The sequence below is a fragment of the Thermobia domestica genome, chromosome 13, assembly GCF_964235325.1.
Source record: "Thermobia domestica chromosome 13, izTheDome1.hap1.1, whole genome shotgun sequence".
Classification (NCBI taxonomy): domain Eukaryota; kingdom Metazoa; phylum Arthropoda; class Insecta; order Zygentoma; family Lepismatidae; genus Thermobia; species Thermobia domestica.
In genome coordinates this window covers 113887810-113911949 of record NC_137466.1, presented here as the reverse complement: position 1 = coordinate 113911949, position 24140 = coordinate 113887810, and positions in this window count along the sequence as shown.

Below are 24140 nucleotides of genomic sequence, written 5' to 3'. Positions count from 1 at the left end.
TGAGAGTAGGGATACCAGACAATGCTGTCTAAGACCATGAAATATTGTTACAAATACCATAACTAAAATTACAGTGAAACTGTTCTCTGTGATACTGAAACCTATGAATATGAGGATTTCTCGGACACTCTGTATATGGTGTTGTTCATTTACAAGGACCAGTAACATTGTGTCTGAAAGTTCATTGGTTTATTAATTTCAAAGCAACATGTCAGTGTCGGTAACATTGTCTTTAATTAACTTTTCCATTGTATGTGTGAGAGAGAGATGGCGTAACTATTTGCAGGGAACTGAAAGAAAAGAAAAACAACAAAGAGAGTTTTCAATCCATTTTATTACACTGACGGTGGATGAGTTTGATAAATGTAGAAAGTTGATATAACCGCGTACAGCAGTGGAATTACACTTTCTCTGCTGCCACTCAGCACAGTAAGTAAAAATGAAAAACTCAGCAACCCAGAAATGACGCACGTATCTCGTCAACCGTGTGGAACTTAGATACCGTCGAACAGAGAACGCTCATCGGGTCAAGAGAGAGAGAGAGAGATTCATCCTCACATATCATGCAACATCAGTCGGGAGAGGTAAGTTGAGTAAAATTATGAGTTTAGTTTCCCGATTCCGAAAAAAATTCGTCTTTCATTGATTTTGGCATTCCACTTATTAAACTTTTAACAAGTTAACGTTTAACATCCAGTTACAGTGTAACGGGTTTTTTTCTTTTCTAAGTTGAAAGAGAATTTTCCGATATTGTAATACACGCCGTTAAAAATTTGATAGATAAAGAATATTGAATGTCCATTGTAGAACATGTGAAAAAATCTAAATTAATAATCTGTGTCTAAAATACAGGGTGTCCGAAAAAGAATGTACTCTTTTAAAAACTATTATCGGGTCCCCTCATATATTCGAATCCTTTATATACCAAAAGCAGGGTAATATATCAAAGTTTTTTTTTTAACTACCTTACAAAGATTCAACATTCTTTCATGACACGGTAGGTATCTAGAATAGTTCATTTCCTCCCATACTCGAATTAACATGTCTCTTGTAACAGAAGCAAAGGCTTCTGTGATCCACTTTCGGAATTGAGTCAGTTCTCGATGCAACGGTAAGGCAAAGATGAGGTCTTTGACAAAGCCCCTTAAAAATAAGTCGTATGGTGCCTCATCTGTAAAGAAAAATGCCCCATAAAGCTTCGTTTCGTACATGGTAGCAAAGACATTCAGCTTGTCAGGTGGATCGACTCCCAACTGTCGCCGAAAGTTGCATTGAACCGTGCTAGCGGACATTGTCTTTACGTATTCCGCAGCACAAAATGTTTTTCTGTTGTTGGGTGAGCAACATCTTAAAAACAAATGTGTGGTCTTGGGATCGGCGGGTATTTCAATAAAAATTTGGAGTATCTAATAGCAATCCTTGTCACTGACACTTCTCTCTACACACTGGGCACTTTAAAAAATAATAAAGAAAAGAGTACAATATTTTTCGGATCCCTGTATAGCAAATTACTGTTCTCATTTATATTTAAATATTTTGAATTGACTTTTAATGAGTTTGGTTTCTTAAAACGCCTAGATTTCTACCCTCTCTGTTCATTTTGGTGTGTCCGTCCATCCAGGAGACAAAGAATCGAGAATTATTGATAAATTACCCTCAATTTTGACCAGGATGTAACCCACCTACCAGACGTGGTAGAAATCAATCATTTTTAGTTTTAACGTGAACAAAATCGGCAATGGATACGGCATAGAAACAGCACAAGCGGTTTCCTGAAGTCGTTTAAGCGTCCTAAGAATATCTTTATTCTCTATTCTTAGTCTCTAGTAAAACCGAAATGGTAGTACTACAATTTACAGTTTCAGTATTAAGTAACTAACTAACTCTATGGCGTATGGAACCTTGAGGTTGAATGCCGCGTTCACAAAAGCTCTCCACTGACTTCTATTCTTAGCCAATTGGATCCAACGGTTTCAGTATTAGTTGAGAAAATATATGCAAACCAAACTCCTTCACGGTGTACACATGACATTGTTATTTTTCTATATTATTATTATTATTATTATTATTATTATTATTATTATTATTATTATTATTATTATTATTTTGAAACATGTCAAATTAAATTATGCCTTTCAGTGTTTTCCTTTGAATTTATGTTACTCTAGTCTTGGTGGAAATTAATTTATGCGATAAATTAGGTTTTGCTATTCATAGATGGAACGTATTCCTTGATGAGAATCAGTGTATTCATCGATCAACTTTTAGATTTACCAAGCTCCACATATTTTCTCGTAAATCTACATAGTAATTAGTGAAATGTTTTGCGAAAATTTAAGTAAGTTCAAACTGCAATTTTGATGGTCCATAAACGAGGAACTAAAGTTTCAAATAGGAAAGTAATTCACTTGCTTACCAAGTCAGTGAAGATCTACTTTCTTGCCAAGTTTGATCAAAATTGAATGTGTTCTGTAGGTTGCTTACGATTTATACTCTTCTTGTAATTGATTTCTTTACTAGAAAAAATTAAAGAAAAACAAAAAAGTTCTTGATTTTCTTGAAATTACTCCTTTGATCACATACTGAAACTCTGCGATCATTGGTTTGATAGAACAAGTGATGTTGAACTAGTCTTAAATGATATTTGTTAATTTTAAAACATAAGACAGAAAATTGATGTGATACTGCTAATCATACCACGACAACATAATGCATTCCGAATCATGATTCAAACTTGGAAGAAGTTTTGAATAAGGATTGGTAGCAACACGTTTGGTCAAAACTGGGCTATTTATAACTAATATAATGCTCATTGATGCCTTTTTTATCTTTTCTTTTTTAGTACGAGTGAAAACTCATTATATCCGTTAGGAAATACAGTATGTGCTGTGACCTAATTGGGTCTGTACGAGTAGTATCATAATATGTATCCATAATTAAAACGTTATATTTGCGAAACTTAGCTAAAACTACATTTGTTTCACAGTTTCTTGATTAATTCACATACTATTAATTTATAGTTAAGCTTTACTCAAATAATTATATGCAGTGGCGTATTTACGATTTTGTTTCGGGGGCTTTGTTAACTTTATTCCTGGAAATGTGGAAATTCTGCAAGATATTACATTTACTTTAATATAGTAAATAAAATTTCGAGGGAGGATGCTTAAGCCCGAAAGCTCTTCTTAAATACGCCACTGATTACATGAATACAGAAAATAAAAAATCTTGTCGAATTAAAAGATACAACTGACAACCAATTTTTAAAATCAATTACTAACATTATTAATATGCAAATAAATTAGTTTTCTTTTAACTTCTGTAGACATGTAACTCTTAATAAGATATAATACGCGCTGTTTCTGTTTCTTTTCTTTTTTTATATATCAAAAGATCCAATATATTTCAAGTAAAAATTTTCTTGTAGGCCTGATATTTGGGGAACTACATATAGTGTCACAAAACTCAACTAGCCTATCACTTAACTCAGAAGGATTTGCTTATTCCGTAAAAAAATATGGAAACTCGATTTAAGGGCCGTTCAAAAGTTTTGTGGTATTGTAAGTTATATATTGTTTATTAATTTTATCTTACATTTAGTGGTGAAATGCCTTTGGGTTTCTCCTAATCCATAATCTAATTATTGGCCAAGGTCGCAACCTTTTGACTCATTTTTTTTTATCATTCCTAAAATTCTTGGCCAAGATAGTAATCTTTTGATCCATTTTCTGGGGGGATTATTCTAAAATTCGTGTTTTTTTGTTTTTTTTTTAATTATACATTACGACGCTAAACCAAGTGTTCTCGTCTTACATGTTTCTTAATACAATCTTTCGTAGCAGATTTTGCTTCTACGATATTCCTTTTGTATTAACTATAATGAAAACATTACTTGCATTCTGTTTTCAACACATGTTTTATTATTCCAAAGAGTGCCAATATTTATATCTTAAGGGAATCATTGTCACACATGAGGTTTACTTGTTGATGTTGTCTGTCAAACACTATGGACAAAAGCTAGATGAAAAGTCTGCTCGACCAAAAGAAAGTTTGTGATCGGTTGCTTAAGGGCTTACAACCAAATTTGTCCAATCAGAAGTGCGTTTTGATTTTTAAAAGCAAAAGGGAGAAATTGCGTGATAATTTCGGGATTGTGTGAAAGTACGCAAAAGACGATTCTCATAATACTCTATAAAAGTATAGCTTTGTTTTATATGCACACACACCAATGAGGATTTTCCACTTTCTATACCAAGCGGTCCTAAAATAACAAAATGATAAAATATAAATGGTGCCAACTTGAAGTCACTATCAAGAATTTTGTAATAAAATTTTATTTTTTGCGCAGACGAGAACTCAGTGGCGTATTTACGATTTTGTTTCGGGGCGGAGATTCGCTAACTTTAGTCTTGGAAACGTGAAAATTCTGCAAGAGATTTCATTTACTTTAATATAATAAATAAAATTTCAAGGGGGGGATTAAACTCGAAACCCCCCTTAAATACGTCACTGCAAGAACCTAATGTCGATCGCAACCTTTCTTTTCTTTTTTGTCTTGTGCTACGAGCTGAACTAGAAATTGCAATGAAAATTAATAAAATATATCCCTCTTATTCTAAAACTATCACTGAATGCAATTGGTACATTTGTAAAGCTGTCACCGCTGCCACCTAAATTTTAATTTTAATTACATTTTTCAGACCTGCAAATGTTCCAAATGTCCTCCATTAATATTTACAACGTTCTTCATATTCAATACATCGTCATATTGAACTTGCTCTCCCCCGAAAACTTTGGATTCCCGAAAATAAGTTCCCTGCCATGAATATTAGTTGCCTTTGGTCATAGTTTTGTTTTATATGCAGTATACCTTACATCATTAATTCAAAAAGTTGAAATAACTTTCGAACAATTAATAAGTCCACTAATTATTTATAGTTTTCAGAACTTGGGAAACCAGAATTGATTATGCTGTTATTATTTTTAAAGAGTTGGCTTTACAAACATTTCTTTATATATTTACCCTGTCTGTCCGTGTGTCCGTTCGGGAGACAAAAAAACATTTAAAAATTATTTTGTGGGTCATCTTCAAATTTGACCATCATGTAGAGGAGTAAAAATTAGAAATTAAGTTCGTTGATTGAGATGATGCATCTGGTTGATACCAAGCTATGGGTAATCAAAAATCAGTTTCCCATATATTTGTATGGGAGCAGTTATGGGAATAATTTTACTTTTGCTTGAAAAGCTACCCTCAGTACTGTTCTGAGTAGCAGGTTGATATATTGTTTAGAATGAAAATACTCATCTGTCTATGGGATACAACGCCAAAATGAAGCTGAATGATTTTCTACTCATTAAATCTAAAAAATTAAATATTTTCAAATTTTCATTTATCTCACATAGCGGGGACTACATAACTTAATTTGAGTTGAATGCTATATTTAAGCCTATGATTGGTAAAATTCAAGTTATTAAGAAGTTTGGTTTACCAAAAATCAAACCCATGCTCCTTCACGTGGTTTACACTGTGGCATTCTTATTCTTTCCGTTTTTAATTATATTTAATATTATTTTCTTCATATCCCATTTTCTCAACATTTCCACATTGCTATTTCTTTTTCACAGGGAATTTTCTGTTTTCTTTTCCATATCCATATTTTGAAGGACTTCATACGTTTCTTGTTGTCTTCTCGTAATACCCACATTTCTGCTTTATATACAGACATTTTTATTCTCACTCAAAAATTTAAGGAAACTTTTTATTTCTAATATACTCTGTAAATGAGCTTTTCTCCTTCTTAAATGATTAATTTGACATCCACCTTCTTAGTCACTGGTGCAAATCCCGGGAGAATGAGGGGGACGTGTTCCCTCCAATCTTGGAACTGGGGGAATGTTACCCAATAATCCGATTTGAAACGTGTGTTTTGAGGAGAAATGTAATGATTTTTGTGTCCGACTGCCACAAAGGAAAGTGAGATGAAATTGATGTCCCCCAAGAATAAGCCTTAAATATACTCGCCTCCCAATGTTAAAGAAAATTCTGCTCCTCTGATCCTCCACAGTATTGTTTTTCAACTTCATAAATATTTTGAACATCGCTTTATAAAAATATATTGGAACGTTCTTACCGGTCCCCTGCAATGTTAAAGACAGATTTGCGCCGCTGTTCTTAGTTCTATTTTTTTGCATTGTTGACACACAATAATACACTTAGTAATAATATAAGAATACACCCTAAAACATATGGTATCAATATAGCACAAACAATAGGTATATAAATTATCTGAAAGTGAAAGAAAAAGGTAAGGTCGATATCCCTTTCACGAGAGGTCATTAAGGTCCAAGAGGTGTGCGGAGGTAAAGGATCTAGATTTATTTTTCATTTCGAAACCACACCACACTTCATTCTCTTTTACTTCACCAGATTGTCCTAGGTACATGTTTTAAAGAGGCTGGGTGATCCTATACAAAACTTTAACATTGCGAAATTACTGAAATGTATTACAGAAAATAAGGAAAGAATAATTAACATTTTACAATAAGTTTTACAATAGTACTCAAGAATATAATACGGCGTGGAAAATCATATTGTCACTGTTAGACTTAATATTAAAAATTTTGTGAATATATTAACAATAACATTTTAACGGCTTGGCTGTGTGGATAACGTACGCGCCATTGAGATGGGATATCCAGATTCGGTTCCCGGCTGGAGCTCCTCGTTAAGCTGTAGGTTCAAGTCCCATATGGCCTTTGCTGCTGACTGAAACGCTGAATTTAAATCCAATCTAATACTAAACATCATTTTAAAGCTATACTATCATACTATGTATTACTTAGGAGTTCAAAAAAGTCATATAAGGAGTATAATGTTATATGACTGGAATGGTTAATCAAAACTTTTATTAAAAAGAATTATAGTGGCATACGTAAAAAGGATTTCGAGGTTTAAGCCCTGTTTGGACGAGACATTATGGAAAACAGAAATTTTCTATCTCAAGATGTATACCCTATAATTCAGATTTGTTCTCAAAGGACATGAGATTGACTTGCTTAAACTTTTCCTTTGATTAAATTTGCGTACTAAACTGAAATACTTTCTCTATAATCAAAATTTTGTGGGAGTTTACATAAACTTTCAGTGCACACACCTTTTAATCCATTTTGTGTCAAACAGTGTGACGCTGGGCCCAAAAATATGGTTACATTGCTCTTTATTGAAGGAATTGAAAAGGTTATTTTGGATTAATGTGGATTTTACAAGACATTTTCTCTTTTGGCTTGCCACAAGCTAGCAACAGAGAAAGGAAATACGTAAAACTTTCTGAAGGTGACTGATGTTGCTTTTGCTGCACAATTTTGTAGGAAGTTTACTTGACTAACGTTGCTCATAGTCATCATACAGAATACATAATCATGATTTTGACAACGTGACGCGGCATTAATGTGCGGAAATTGGTTAAATAGTTAAGAATCTATGGATAAGTCTAGAAATCATGCTATTGAATTCTTCCGGCTGTGACATTACACGTGTGTACATGTGTGTTATGCCATGTATCCTGGGTGCGGCCCTTGTTAAGAGCCAATCAGAATGTAAAAGAGCAATAAGTTTCCATATTTGTGGATCTGATGCAAACGGATGAACTGACTGATACGAGGCTTGCGTGTGTCCCTCGAAATGAATATAAAAGGACCTCAAGGCCTCAAATGGTTGTTCAGAGGTTCAGAAGTTCAGAGGTCCAGAGGTCCAGAGGTGCAGAGGTTGAGAGGTTCAGAGATTCAAGAGATTCGAGATGTCGGTTGTGAGCTGACAGAATCATCGCCAAAGTTTCTAAGAGTTACAAGAATACTACTATAAGGTATGTATGAGCACTTGTTGCATCAGTAATTTTAAGTTTAGAGATGTTATGCAGTACTTCAAAATGTTCTGTCTACCCACAGTAAAACTTTCAAGATTAAGAACTGTTGTCGCATACTTGTATTTCATCTTCCATCTCCAATAACTTAAATATTTGAATATCTTGCCTGTTAATCGATCTATATTAAGGTATCAAACTATCAAATGAACTATCAGATATCAAATTACTCTTGTTGAATCATTCAATTAAATGTTGTTGTATATTACAAATTTTAGTTATGTAATAAACTTACTTTTTAGAAATAATGTTGTAATTCCCCTAGATTAATCCACCTTTCCCATGAAAATCATGGTGTAATTTAATTAAAATTCTTTTGGGACAACAGCTAAAGAAATAGCGTGTACAGTTCTTTACATTATGTGGAATTTAACGAGCTAAGTAAACAGAAAGAGACCTGCACATCGTCACAACAGAAAAAAAGTGATGCTTATTTGTTAGGGTCTATTATAAAGTTACGGGCATTTTTTTAATAAAAATTCTGAAATTCCTGTGTGAATATTATCCAACGTTTTTTTTTCTGCTTAAATAGTTATTTATTAATTAGCATCTCCGACTGATCCCATTCTAAATCAGTGAACAGTAACAAATTTTATGCAACCCAACAATAATAGATGTACTGTAAATTGCGTATGTACCACGCACTTTTCAGTCCATTGTATTCAAACAAACCGAAGTGAATTGAAATCAGAAGCACCCGATTGGTAGAAAAATTTGACTACAATGTTCAGTAAATTAAGAAGAATGTAATTTTCTGTACGTTCCAGCCATAGCACCGTTTTACGTTCAAGTCATACCATTCCAAAATACATTTTACGAAAGGGAAAGAACTTTTGTCACTGACTGCACAAGGCTATAGAGCACAACCTGTGTTGTCGAGTCGAGCGTGTCTAGGACCAATCTGGTTACCAATATAGCGATCTTTAGTTATTAGGCGATGGGCTATTTGACAACCAAGTTTGGTTGAGATGTGGCCAGTAGTTACCGAGCAATGAAGTACCACACACACATACATAGTAAAATATAAGCTCCCGTATACTTGCACCGGGAGCTAATAAGTTGTGGTGAACCGAACGCAGAATATCCCGGTGAGCAATTCTGTAGAACACAGTCTTTGCTCTCAATTCGAACCTGTCTTTGGCCTAGCTCGGTCACCACATATAGCAATTTTTATTTATTAGACCGTGGGCTACTTGCTTATTAAATTTGATTTAGATCCGGCCAGTAGTTACCGAGAAATACATCTCTGACAGAAGTGAGCCGAGAAAAGCAATGGCAAAAACGAACACAATACTTAAGGTGAGATATACAAATGCTAATCACCAATAGATGACAGCACTTTCCAATGTATTTTCTAAAAATTACAATATTAACAATAATTCAATCAAATTCAAGAGGTGAAGCTTTTGTTATTCACGTGAAATAGGAAAACAAGCAGTAGGGTATAGTAATTACCTTCAATAATTCCCTTACTACAGGCTGGTAGCCAGCCCAAAAAATTAGGGGGGCCCGCGGCCCGGTAGAAGTTAGAGAGGGCCCGATCGATCCATATTATATTTCAACACCATATTATAGTTCATTTGCAAGCCTACCGTGAAACTTTTAGGGGGGTCCGTAAAAAAATAGTGGTGCCCGGCCCCCCTAGACCCCCTTTGGATACTGGCCTGCCTTAGTATCTATATGAGCTACCTGAAACCAGACTGCGCTAACCATATTTTCACTGATTTCTAAGCTTAAACATGAAATCATTTGAGCTCCGTTTTATTTCACATCGAACTTTATGCCACAAGATAATAATTGTAGAAAAGTTTGACTTAACAGTCATGTGAACTCAATTTCCCAGTTACAATAGTTCTATAAGGGCTAATAAGGGCTACCACGACACGTAAAAAGTTATTTCCTTTTAGCTTCAGACAGCTCAATTCTTCTGTATGTCATTTATTAAAAATAGAGTTTCTGTTATTGGGATTTTTTTTTTTTTTTTTGAGAGGAAGATTTTAGGTTGAACAAGGAATGTTTTTTTTTTAGGATTTTTTTTTGGTGTAGTATTTATTTATTTATAGGGCATAATTCATTCCATTGGTATTAATCATCAATTATTTTCATTTGGAACTGCCACTAGAGGGTTACGCCCTCTCTCTCGGCATGTGATGTGCTGTAAACAAGTGCAAACATAAATAATATTAGTTGTACAATGTGATATAAAGAAAACTATACGTGCAAAATGAAACAAGTACTACCAAATGTGCTTAATAGAACAATATGCATGAACACATATAATAAACATTAAGATACTGACAAGTAAACCTTACGTTTGGGTGAATCGAGTTGCTGACTGAGACACATATGAGAAAGTAGTACTAAATGTGGTCAGTATTTCAGTGAAGTTGTAGGTGCGAAGCTCCAGGGGTTTAGGAGATACAGCTACCAGAAAATCACATGGAAGTACAGAATAGTCTTCATACAGTTGGAGGTAAAAGCTCTGAAAGACCTCTTGTAACGACAAAAGGTGAATAACAAATATATGGGTACATATTAGGACTAGGGGGAAGTCATATAGTAAGGGTATACCTGACGGCGGCCATCTTGAAATCCGCCATTTTGAATTAAGGTTAAGTTTTCAGAATAGGAATAGGGTCATGTGATACATGATTTAAGGGGCAAATTTAATCACAAGAACAACGGTGACGTTAATTTTGATTTACGCGCAATTAGTAAAAAGTTACAGGGGAAATTAAATATTGTTGCAGCATATGTATTAGTCCTTTACCCCACCTTGTAAATTTTGTGTTAATGATAATAATTAAATAAAAAGCAGGTGGATAAATATTAGGTCTATGGTAAGAGTTGCCTTGATGGCGGCCATGCTCAAATCCGCCATTTTGAATCAGACAAAAGTTTTAAACCAAACTCATAACAGTGACACCTTATTAATAGCAAATTGTACCATAAATCCAACGGTATAACGATTTTTGCTTTATCATTAACCAGCATAAAATTAAATGGGAATAGAGTAACGCAATAGATGACTTCGGGCTAGAAGTTAATCAGAAATACAATGGTGGCGTTACAATGTTAGTTGTTTGATGCTATACTTGCACGCCATTTCGTTGTTTTTCATGTATCCTGTTAAAGGACTAATTCATATGCTGCAACAATATTTAATTTCCTTGTAACTTTTTACCAATTGCGCGTAAATCAAAATTAACGTCACCATTGTTCTTGTGATTAAATTTGCGCCTTAAATCATGTATCACATGACCCTATTCCTATTCTGAAAACTTAACCTTAATTCAAAATGGCGGATTTCAAGATGGCCGCCGTCAGGTATACCCTTACTATATGACTTCCCCCTAGTCCTAATATCTACCCATATATTTGTTATTCACCTTTTGTCGTTACAAGAGGTCTTTCAGAGCTTTTACCTCCAACTGTATGAAGACTATTCTGTACTTCCATGTGATTTTCTGGTAGCTGTATCTCCTAAACCCCTGGAGCTTCGCACCTAAAACTTCACTGAAATACTGACCACATTTAGTACTACTTTCTCATATGTGTCTCAGTCAGCAACTCGATTCACCCAAACGTAAGGTTTACTTGTGAGCATTGCGAAAGATATAACATGAGAAAAGTTATAAACAAGGAATAAGCGAGAAAAATAATAAGATAAACTGAAAGGATATAATATTATATGTTGAAAATAATTAGATTTTTATAAATATATTAGCATGATTGATGAGATGAAAGTGCATTATACGCCACAACACAATGAAATGGTTAATATAAACGAATGCATGTTAGGCTACTGTCTTGGGGCGGCTCAAGACTGATGTAGACATGGGGAGCCCATATTATTGTTGAGGAAGAACTGTGCAGCTATGGAAAAAGATGAGGGATGACTTGATGAATGATTTGACGTTGAAAGAATCTGCGATGAAAGTGATCCGTGGGAAGGTTGTTTACGTGAAGTGTGATCAAGATGCTTAACGGTGTATGACAATATTTGAAAGTGGAATCCTGCTCTGAGTCTATGAATATTGTGTCAAGAAAAATATCTTTATGAGATTCTAGGCATTTGGCTATGTATCGTTTACGTAAGAGTGAAATATGTTCTACAAGTGGTGGAAAGTCTATTCGATTGTATAGTTCTTGGTTAGGATATGGTAATTTGATTCGGTATGCTAAGCGCACTGCATGGCGCTCCATAATTTCGAGCCTATTGTAGAATCTAGACTGTGCTGGGGACCAAGCAATATGTCCGAATGTAAGTATGCTACGCATGAACGCTTTATAAGTGTTAATAAGCAGCCTTGAATTTAGCCCCCAATGCTGTCCTACGAGTCTGCGAAGCAATTGTAGCCTGTTTTTTGCTTTGAGTATAAGTTTCTGGAAATGAGCAGTCCATTGTAGTTTGTTATCGTATGTTATTCCTAAATATGTCACTGAGTTAGTCGGTTTTAATCGGTGTGTTCCAACAGTGATATCAAGCAGGTTAGGGTTGCGGTGAACTTTACTTCGGCATTTAGGTGGCATGATGACAAGTGTTTGCGTTTTCTCCTCATTTACAGTAAGTTTCCATTTCGTACACCACGCAAGAAATTGATTAACTGTGAGTTGTAAGCTTCTATTAATGTGTTGTATAGTTCTTCCGAGAGTTAGGAAAGCAGTATCATCAGCATATTGGAATAAGTAAGTTGGAGGAGCAGGTACTGGCACGTCTGATGCGTACAAAATGTATAGAAGAGGAGACAAGCTGGACCCTTGAGGTACTCCCGTGTATGGAAAGATGGGATGGGAGATGGTATTGTTGATACATACATATGCGATTCGATTCAGTATGAATGAGAAAATTACTCTAACATATGTAAGTGGTAGTCCAAATTTAAGCAATTTGTAAAATAGACCGTAATGCCAAATTCGATCGAATGCTTTCTCTAGATCCATTAAAATTAAACAAGATGGGAGCGATCTATTATATTGGTTAACGAGAGTGGTCGTCAAGCGAAGCAACTGGTCATTAATACTGTATGATGGTCGAAAACCGGTCTGGAAAATTGGAAGGAGTTGACGATCATGCAGATATTGATGTAAGCGTTTTACAAGAATTTTTTCCAATACTTTCCCCAGTGTCGCAGTCAGTTGTATTGGTCTATACGAACTGACAGAATGTGGCGGCTTTTTCGGTTTTAGAAACATACAAACTTTAGAGACTTTCCATTCAACTGGGTAATATCCCGTGCGGAGAATAAAAGTATAAATAGCTGCGAGAAGAATAAAAAACTTTACTGAGCATTCTTTGATAAGTCGGTAGGATATTTTATCAAAACCAGGCGCTGTGTTGCGTTTTCCTTTGATACTCGTCTGTATTTCGTCATGGGTGATAGAAAATGTTAACGGTTGATTCTCATCTAAGGTGTGAGTAGTTGACGGCTGTAATAGGTGAGCGATGGTAGTTTCTGAGAATCTGGGACTATCGTCATGTTGACCGACGGGCGGAGTGAACACAGTTTGTAAATGAGAGGCAAATGCGTCGGCTTTAGCCTGATCTGAATGCAAAGGTTCGTTGTTTTGGAACAGTGGATATCTTGTTGTTGTTTGCTGTCCGGTCAACTGATGAAACTTTTTCCAATATCGTGTGGGATGAATTTCTTCATTCAACTGACTGCATGTTTTGTGCCACGTCAAGCGTTTATGGGCGACAATATAATTGTGCACAGTTCTTTGCCATCTACGTGCCTGTGTTAGATATTCAGGGTTATGAGTGCGCTCATATTGTCTATAATAATGCCGAGATTTTCTTACTAAGTGCAAATATTGCGGAGGCAAAACAGGCTGATATGTTTTACCGTGATAAGTGGGAATGTTGTCATGTGCGCTTGTAGCAATGACCTGCGTGAGTGTGGTTATGGTTGTGTTTAGACTCTCCTCTGTATCCGGTGGTAGTATAGTTTCTAATGCAGCGTCAATATCCGAGCGATATTTATGCCAGTTAGTTTTGTCATACAAATATATGGTACGTTCGGCTGCTGTCGGAGAAACGTTTTTACGTACATCGTTGACCGTGATTTTCACCGGTAAATGGTCGCTACCTATGCAATCCAGGACTTCGATATTACACCTGTCTATGAGTGAAGTGGTAGAAAGAACAACATCCGGTGTAGTTTGGCTACTTGGTCTGGTGTGCTTCGGAAGGGGATATATGTGACCATGTAAGGAAAGTGCTATATGGTCTGCAAACTGAGTCTTTTCCCTCTCGGAACGGCTATGGATATTGATGTCTGCTAGTATCAGAAGATGCTTATATGTTTGAAACAAATGTGTGAAATACTCGAGTGGTATCACGTGTCCGGGACGTACATATATTGTTGCTATCGTAATTGCTATGTTAGGTAGATAGATAGTTGCTGTAAGATGTTCAGGAAGTCGGTAGGGAACCCGAGTCTGATGCTGTCGGTAAGATAATTTATTATTTATGCCAATTGCCACTCCACCTTGCGCTCGTACATTATCTTGTGAAAAGTCATAGCGCATGAGTTGATACCGTGGAAATCGTGATGGCATTCTTGGTTTTAAAGCAGTTTCATTCAAAGCGAAAACATCAATATTTTCTTCTAAGAGCAGGTGTTCAAAAAGAGCTTTATGTTGCGGCAATGACCGTATGTTCATAAATAAGAAGGCCAAACCCATGATAATGTAGTAAGCTATCGGCTTAGACAGCAGTTTCTCTCGGAGATATGTGAAAGTGTACATAATTCCCTGAATATGTGGCATACAGATTGATATGAAAAATGCTCGTGGCGGCAGCAATGACATGTTCAAGAATGAATTGTCTTTGAAAAGGAAAAATATTTTGTAGAACAAGCGTGAAATATCGAAGAAAATTTTCAACTGTAAGACCGGAAGTGATTGATTGGTCGGCTTGGACTGGTGGATCAGTTGTACGCAATGGTACTGTGAGTTCAGGACGATCTGCTGGTGGGGCTGGCTTAGCTTTACATTTGTAGCTGTATGTAGGGTGTGACCCAGGACATACAGAGCAGTGAGCAGGCTTTTGATGATTTGGACAGTCTTTAGTCTCGTGCTGTTCAGCACAGTAACCACACTTAGGGATGTTAGGACATTTTGCTGTCACGTGCGAGTTGTAAGTCTGACATCGTTCGCATCGAATAGGCAGGGGTGAATTAGTACGTGATGGTTCGACTCTGTGCCTTTTCTTAAAGATGTACGCTCCCTCTTGAAGGAGGGTATCAATAGACGATTTGTTGGAGGTTAGCACCCGAACCATGTATGTAGGTCCCGTTTGATTTCTGATGCGAATGCATTTGTCGACAGGAATGCCTTCAGCTGTAAGCTCTTCCATTACTTCTGAATCAGTGATTTCCGGTAGAACCCCACGGATAACAACAGATAACATTGGAGTCTTTGGTGGCGGGGGTGTTTGCTTAATTTTACTGGTAAGCTGTTTCAGCTTGGCATTTTTTCCAAAGATTTCATAGCTAGCCTTGTTTCGTAATGTAGTTCCAAAGTTCTCATCCTCTGATCGGATAATGACACCATTCTTGGTGAAGACTATTTGCTTGATGCTAGCTCTGGGAAGGTACTTAACTATTTGGTTGAAAATAAGCCGAGAATTGTTGTATTTGATATCGAAATCCGTCAATAGAAATGAATAAACTGGTAAACGTGGAGAAATTAAGTTTTTAGTTCCTGGATTGTTTTCAGAGGCTGTATTAGACGAACATTGCATAGGTTCCTCAATGCTGTTAGATGGAGCAACATAGTGCGGTGATTTAGAGCGAGAGCGTTTTTCAACGGATCCGATACTGCTTTCAGAAAGCTGTCTACTACGGCGCTGTTGACGGGGATCCCTCCCCTTATCCCCCGGAGGTGGCGGGTCTGGGCCCTTAACTACCGGAGGCAAACGATGCATGGTCTCTCGGACCAGTAATATCCCAAAGAAATGCAATAGGCACTCGAGTGGATTAAATCACGATTAGAAACTCAAACTATGATCGAGTTATCCTGATGACAGAGATGATAAATAAGTCTCACCCTCCAGTACTGAGAAGCACTGTCAATCCCAGTGAGAGCGTATGCGTGCTGGCCTCGATTGTGCGTATGCAACACAATGTCATAGAAGGCACGTTAACACTTCCCAGCTAGGCTAGGCTTGGTTCAAAAATCAGCTTGTGACGTATGGTACGTCAAGCTGCTAAGTATGTGTTATTGGGAGCAAGTTCCTGAAGCATAAAACTAAATGCTACCAATAGTACCATGAGAAATAATAGTATCGGCTTGATTTATCTTATGAATATAATATATATTTAATTTATCTTTGAACAAAGTGTGAATATTCATTTTTTTGAATTTAATTGAAATATTATTAATATTATCGCTCCTTATAAAATACAGTGGAATGATAGGAGAAACGTACTGCCATCTATTGGGAATAATCGAGCCTTTTACACTCACGTTAAGTATACATGGAAGCAGTCTCTCCCTCTGCATGCTCGATGACGTCAGTACTTGCTGTTTCCCCTCCTATTTGTGATTGGTAAACAAGAGTATCAATAGTGTAGTTAATTGGTTTTGGTGGCACACTATTCGTCAATCTGTGAACTACGCGTAGATTACAAGCAATTTCTTATCCTATTCTCTTACTTTATCCTCTCCCCTCCTTTTCTCAACGTGTTTCTCGCTGCAATTTCCATATAAAAGCCTGTTTGTACGTCATACATTGGCCATTTAGAAATTACTGCTGGAACTCTGATGCCTACGCGATAGAGCGCTCAATTCGTGTTCTTAAGATCCCTAATTCGATCCCAGCTCTCACCAAATGAGCTTTGTACTGTATCTGCATGGATTTTCTCGGGGTTTTCATGTGTCCTCGTGCTCCCAGCACTCCACCATTATCATTCATTTCATCATCATCGTCTCTCTTAGCCTAAATCAGTGGTTCTCAAGCTAATTCGTATTACGTCCCTCATTTTATCGCATTCTCTTGCCAGCGACCTCCTTATAATTTCTGGTTTGTAATAAACTTGTGTTGGTTTTTTAATATACATATTCCGGAGATCTCACGAAATGCGTCTATTTCTATAATAGTAGAATCCATTTCTTGTATTTAGTGGATACAGTAACTTTCCTAAAAGCGAATGAATCAAAGCTAAATTTGGTCAGTTCATTCGTCTTACAAATATTTTCCTTTCAATTCGATCCATCATACTGTTTCAAAATGGAGGCCGTTTGAAAATTTTAAAAGTTCATAACTCCCTTAATTTTGGGTCATATGATAAAAAAAAATAAAATTATTTCTAATTTTGGTTTAAAAAAAATTGACATTTATTTGAAAAGTTATAGAGCATTTTAATTTTCGAGAGACAACCACTAAGAGTTACCAGTTACCTCATATTGTTGTAAATTTAGTACATTATTGTGTATGTGTTCAGTATCACCAAAAACTGCTAAAAGCAACTTGTTTTTCTTCCATGGTAAGCATTAAAACAAAGACAAGAAATCGTTTATCCGATGAAAATGACTTGATAATGCGCGTCACGAAGATTGAACCGGACATTGCCTCACTAGTTAAATCACACCATGCTCAGGTATCTCATTAGCTTTCAATTTTAATTGTATTTTAATATGCAGATTGCATACGTCTTAACAGTACGTATAAAAATAAAAATATGGCTATCAGAACAAACTTCAAAATAATATTTATAAAATATTTTCCGGTACCCTAAGACCGTCTCTACTTTGCACCAGACTTAAGACATTTTAAGGGAAATCGCATGTAACTTACAAACGTAATGATTTAGAACATATAATAGCTAGATATAAAACAAAAACATTTGTGCAAGTGCATTAGTAAACATTGAGTATGTCCATAGATATTGAAATATAAACTTTGGTGCAAAGTAACCCCATAGATGGAGATACTTTGCACAACATCCCAAAAAGTATGTTCAATATACGAACATAATGTTTCTGTGCAATGTTTTCTCTTCAGTATTTATACATTCCACTTCCTACACAAAACTGCATGCAGTCTACAAACATTGATACTAGAATAATGGTACTGATACCATTACTTAGTATGAATCATCGATACTTATAAAGAAAATTATGTATTTTCTGGTACCGGCACAGGACCCACACTCTGATAGTTTAGCATATGTCCCACAAAAATGCCAACTCAGGAACAGAAAAAGTTCCCGTGAACTAATTTGCCTTGGTTGCTCTTTATGTCCGAGAATATCATTTCAAATGTAATCAGTGGAATATTTAGGAGGTTTGGGACTTTCAGGCTAAAGCCTACCCAAATTCCATGATTCCTTTTTTTTAATTTAACGTTATTCATTCCTATGCGTATAATCTTCAAGCACCCCCACCCCAAAAATCTAGTGATTTGTAAAAGACCTAATCTTTCCTGAGTGAAACCTCTCTCAAACTAATTTTCTGGATCCGCCACTGTTCATAATTTATTTTCCAACAAGAAATTCATTCCGCCATTTACCTAAATAGGAAATGTACCTAAAATTAGAAGGCAGGAGGTAACAGCAGTAATAATTTAATATCTAAGGTGTTACTTTGGACCAATGCAAAATAAGCCCTACTAGAGGCTGAAACAGCCTTCTAATAGTTTTATCTTTTTTATGACTAAAACGTTTCAACTTCACACTTCAATTACAACTATTGTTTCTAAGTCTCATTATACACAGTAGTATTCTACGAAAATGACTTAACTTTGACGGAAATTCTTGTAGGTGATATCTTCCAAATTTTGTCGGCCTTTACAGTGACTGCTTTCCATATCTCTACAACAAGAAACCCTTCCGGTAACTAGAACTGAAGTTAACCGACAATATTATAGCCAAAATACAGTTAGATATTCTATCTTACGGTGGCAGTTGAAATTTTCTCTTTACAATTCATGGTTTCACCGACAGAGGAGTGTGCAACTCTTTTCATATTTTGTGCAAAGTAACTTCTGATGTGCGCGCTTATCTTCGCGAGTCCTCAGGTTCAGAAATCCTGGCCTAGATGCATAATTATGAAAAGATTAACATAGTAACAAAAATGACAGCTCTGTGTAAGATTTGAACTTTGGAATTACGAAAAATTGACATGTCGAAGGAATTAAGGATAGATGGCAGCCGTTTTTGAAATGGTTAACAACACAGCTCAACAATTTTATCAGTTGGTCAGTAGTGCTGAATGACGGTCAAAGCCTGCTTGTGTTGGATATAAAGTAGAATTAGGAAGGAGGTAAGAATGGTGTCGCTTTACCTAATTCGTTCCAATCTTTGGAGAGTATATTGGTAAGACTGATTGGCCGATAGAGGCCATGATGATTTTGGCAAGCATCCAGTAATTAGGAATAAAGGCGGTAGTGAGTACAAAAACCGGACAAAATTCTGAGCTATTTAAAATTCGAATTTCGAGATGTCGTACGATAAATGATCGAAGTGGCCCAAATTTTGAAATGGCCTTCCGTCGTTTATTTAAATGGTACAAGATTTTTCTTGGATGTACAAAAATGGACAAAATTCTGAGAGCTAGTTAAAATTGAAATTTGAAGGTGTAGCACTACAATTAATGGACCCTCTGAAACAGTGGATTGAGGTCGATAGACGTTAACAATTCAAGGAGAAAATAGATTTTGCAAAGTGTGTGCTAAGCAAGTAATATTTTCAAATTAAGTATGCTGTCGAACATTTCCATATTGTTCGACAGCAAAAGCTTACACTTCAGCAGCGCCATATTTTTTGGGCTACTTATATAGCAGTTTCAAGTCTGGTAAGGAGTTCTACAAGTACGAAACAACCCAGTTGTGGCTTTTTTTAATACTCGACAGAGACCATCCCAAAGAAATATTTTTAAAACGTTTTTCGGCAAGAAACGAACATCCCTTTTGAAAATATGCTTTACAATTAATTAAAATATTTGCTTTACTATATTTAAAACTTGTCGCAGCAGTTACTTTTTGAGATAAGTTACCGAGTTTTCCTTTAAGGAGTTTATGAGATTATTTAAATATAAGCTTGTGTTGCTTTGATATGCACCTCAGTCTCTCGAAACGTAACTTTCCTACTAATTCTTCTGTTATGTTTTCGATAACTTTACCTTCTTCCCATTCATGCTCCACGTCTCGCTCAAATCAGTTTATTCCATTCAAAGTATCAATTTAAAAACGTAAATTCTTACTGTTTTTAACGTACAATGTTACGCTAGAAGAAAATATTCTAGGATTAACACATAATTGGATACAAAAAGTAATTTGAAGTGGATTTATTTTCTTTTAAACAAGAACATAAGGTTTTGAATGCAGGCTTTTAATACAGTGAAAAGTCTCCTTACTAAACGGAAATATTTCACGGTCCCATGAATTTAAACGTTGAAAAAAAAAAGTGTTAAATTTTCTTGATTAGTCGGAACCTGTGTTGCGAACAACGGATGTTAAAATATACTTTTTAACGGAAATTTTCAAGTTCCGGAATGCACCGTTTAGAAAAATTTTAGACTTTCTATGAGAGGTTAGGTATATGAACTACGTTGTCTGTAAAGGTCTTCGTTTACTTGTTACCCTACACATTTAACCTATAGTCTACCGCCATATAAGGCCCTAGATACCGTACAACTTTTTTAACGAATCGCAATTTATATAGTAGTTTCCAAACCAATAACTATTTCTCTAGCTGGTCCAGAGACATAGAACAAGGAGCATAATATACACAATAGATCAAAGGGAGCCAAAAGTAGAGGAAAGAACGCTGAAAAGGAAATAGCATCTACTTTTTGTCTTGGCCTTGGAAAATGTATGTAGGCTTTTTTTTGTACACTGTAAGTTTTATGTGTATGAATTTGTAGCATAACTAAATACTGTAATTTAATAGGATATGTATTAAAATTTAATTTATCTCCCTATGTCCATTATTTATTGTTTTGCATAGATCTATCTCCGTTAACTTTAAAACCTTTCAGGGAAATTTTTACGAGTCCTGTTTAATCTCGCTAGTAAGGTTTTACTATATGCTTATGCAGAAATATATATATATATATATATATATATATATATATATATATATATGTGTGTGTGTGTGTGTGTGTGTGTGTGTGTGTGTGTGTGGCGGTAGATGTATTTCATTTTCACATACTGAGCTGTTTGACTCCGAAGAAACCAAATGTATTCTAGAAGCCATGAATACTGAAAACATTAAAAGCGAACGTGCGTTTATCAATACTCATTTCAGTTCAATTTCAAAGATCATAACGAGATGAGAAGAGCGATGATTAGGACTTTGTAGTGCATTTGAGCTGTTTGATTCAATAACGAAACAGACTCCGCCAAGACCAACCGGACAAACATTTTCACGAAAAGCACAGTCAATAGACGCGGAAAAAACTGGCATAAAATTCTTGTCAAATGCAAGTGAAGTGTTCCTGGGAACAACGACGCAAGAATTACAGATTTATCGGCAAGTAACATTGCTTCTTTGAAATACTGTCCCTTAACGACTTGTGACACAGAAGGAATATTTTCGATGTACAGTAATGTTTTGACTGACAAATGCAGGGTTTTGCCAGAAAATACCGAAAACTACATAGTTGTGTACTGTAGCATGAATGCATCATAGTTGTACACCATGCATATGCAGTTCAAGTAATACAGCTTTTTTCTCTAAAGATAATAAAATTTTTCGCAAATTTTAGCTTTTGATTGGTGCATATTTATCCTTTTTAGTGCATATTTGCATATTTTCAGGGCATATTTTCGTGATTTTAGGGCATATTTGCATGCATATTTTGCCGTTTTTTAGTGCATATCGATCCGAAGTCTACTTATTACACACCATTGTTACTGCTCGCACTTCATATGCTGTGGGAGTATTATTTTTCTATTGTAAAAATTTTTTCGTCTGTTCAAAAAGTGCATATTTCAAACAGCAGAGTAGTGAACTTATTGTATCACCAAATTATATATTCAGAATAAAATCTAAAGTCCAAAAACTCGTTTCTAATGGTTTTAGTGCGTCTACTATTATTTAACAATGTGCTATATATATTTTTAAAAATGCCTAAAAACTTCAGGATACTGGAATAAACAAGGTCAGATTAGCCCAGGATCGAAAGTGTTAAAACAATAGGTATACATGAACAATTCTCGAACTATTCAAGACCTGGAAACGAACATTCGCAGTGCCGCTGAGAACATTAACACATAATCTTCGTAAAGTTGCTGCCAACTTGATGAAACGTGTGAACCAGTGTTTGAATCAAAGCAGGAGACACTCCCAGCATCCGCTGTAGAGCTTGTAACTCATTTCTGATAGTCGCAGCGTTGCCGGGTGCATGTAAATAAACGTTTTATCATGATAATTTCAAAGTTTGTTTTCATTGTTTTCAGGCATTGCATAATGTAGATAGATCTTTAACACATCTTTTGATGCACTGAAACATCAGCAAAGTTGCCACTTCAGAGTGTTAATTTATAAAAACTACCATTTCTCTAGTTCCCCCTTACAGAGGCCTCATCCGATTAGTTATCGGTGGAAATGAAAAAAATCTTTTTTCTGCTCCATAGTTTCCAAACTACTCCGACTAAACAAATTGAAAATTAACTACAGAACATCCATACGTATGAGTTATGAGTCAATATACATGTTTTGCAAAAAAAAAAAAAAAAAAAAATATTTACACCTTCGGTTACATCTGGCAACACTGTGTGGTTCCTAGTGTACTTCAATCGTTGCTTCTTAGTTTAAAAATATATGTATGAACAAGGCTTCATTTTGGTATAACCGTTATTCGTGTATCACTTCAGGTTCAAAAGTTCTACTATCCCAAACTCCGGATTTCATTGTATATTGGACACCCTGTATAAGTTTACCTTTTTTGTTACTGAAGTGGGAAAAACAGAACAAAATAAACAGAAAACAAAATCACATCATTTTCGTTCTTTTTTTATTATTATTATTGTGTGCGTATATGCGTCTTCTACTACCAAGGCACGCACAAACATACACCTAGCTAAGATGTTCGTTTAAGAATAAAACTTTTCATTTTTTTTTCGTTGATTTTTCAGTCGATTTGCCAATGAATCTTTTGCGATTGGCGATTTCTTTTTCTTTCTTGTCCCTTTTTTTCTCTCTTTGGGGATAGCAAAAGAAAATCAGGAGGGATTTCCTTTTGTAAGTAAGTAAGAGGAAGAACGTAAAGAAAAAATTGTCAATGGCCTGAGTGAAATTTGTGTTCTTACAAGAGGGAAATTTTTCCTTTAACTGTTTTTTTTCTTAAGCTTTTTTCAATACTTTGTTTTCTTCGAAAAGACTCATGATATTTACTTCAAAGGACTACTTCTTTCTCATTTTTTTGCGGAATGATATGTGCATATTCTTTTTTTAAAGAAATAAAGGACCTGTAGTCGTGAAAGAATGGGGAAGCATGGAGGGAAAGTAAGCGAAGAAATGAAGTACCAAATAGATGTTGCTCGTAATTTATCCACCACAAAGAGAATGAACCGTATTCTATTCAGCTACGTGTATAGTGCAGTGTATGTGTTCGTAAGGCATCTTAGGTTATATATATATATATATATATATATATATATATATATATATATATATATATATATATATAAATCTATTGCACCTTCGAGAAGCCGTATTCGTTGTACTGTAATAGAAAAGAAGGGAGCTCTGCACCAATGTTTTCCCCCCTTGTATATAAGATCTTTTCAACGCCTGTAGTACGCAGAGGGAGGAGGACAAACAATAGCTTAGGAGAAACAGATAAAGATTCCGTGAAAGAGGAGATCAGCTAACTTTACCCCCATCCCCCCCAAAAAAAACTACCAAGGCAGAACTTGAGCAGTTGTGTACCTTCCCTAGCAAGGTAGATCAGAAAGTTGAGAAACTGAACAACAGCAAAGAACTTTAAATGGTAACCAGAAGTGCATTACGCTCTTTTGTTTACCAAAATAGTTACCAACAAAATGCTCTAAAGTTGTTCATTCTCTCAATATTAGATAGAGAAGACTTGAATATCAAGGTTATAATTTAATCAAGAATATTTGTCCAGTACTGCTAATTAAAAAAGTGTGATTCATTTCCCTAATTTTCTAGTACTTACAAATGTAATTTAGTAAAGTAATTAATTGGCTTCGTGGCATTGCCATCCCCTGGAATTTCTATATTTAAATTTTGTTTGTATGAATAA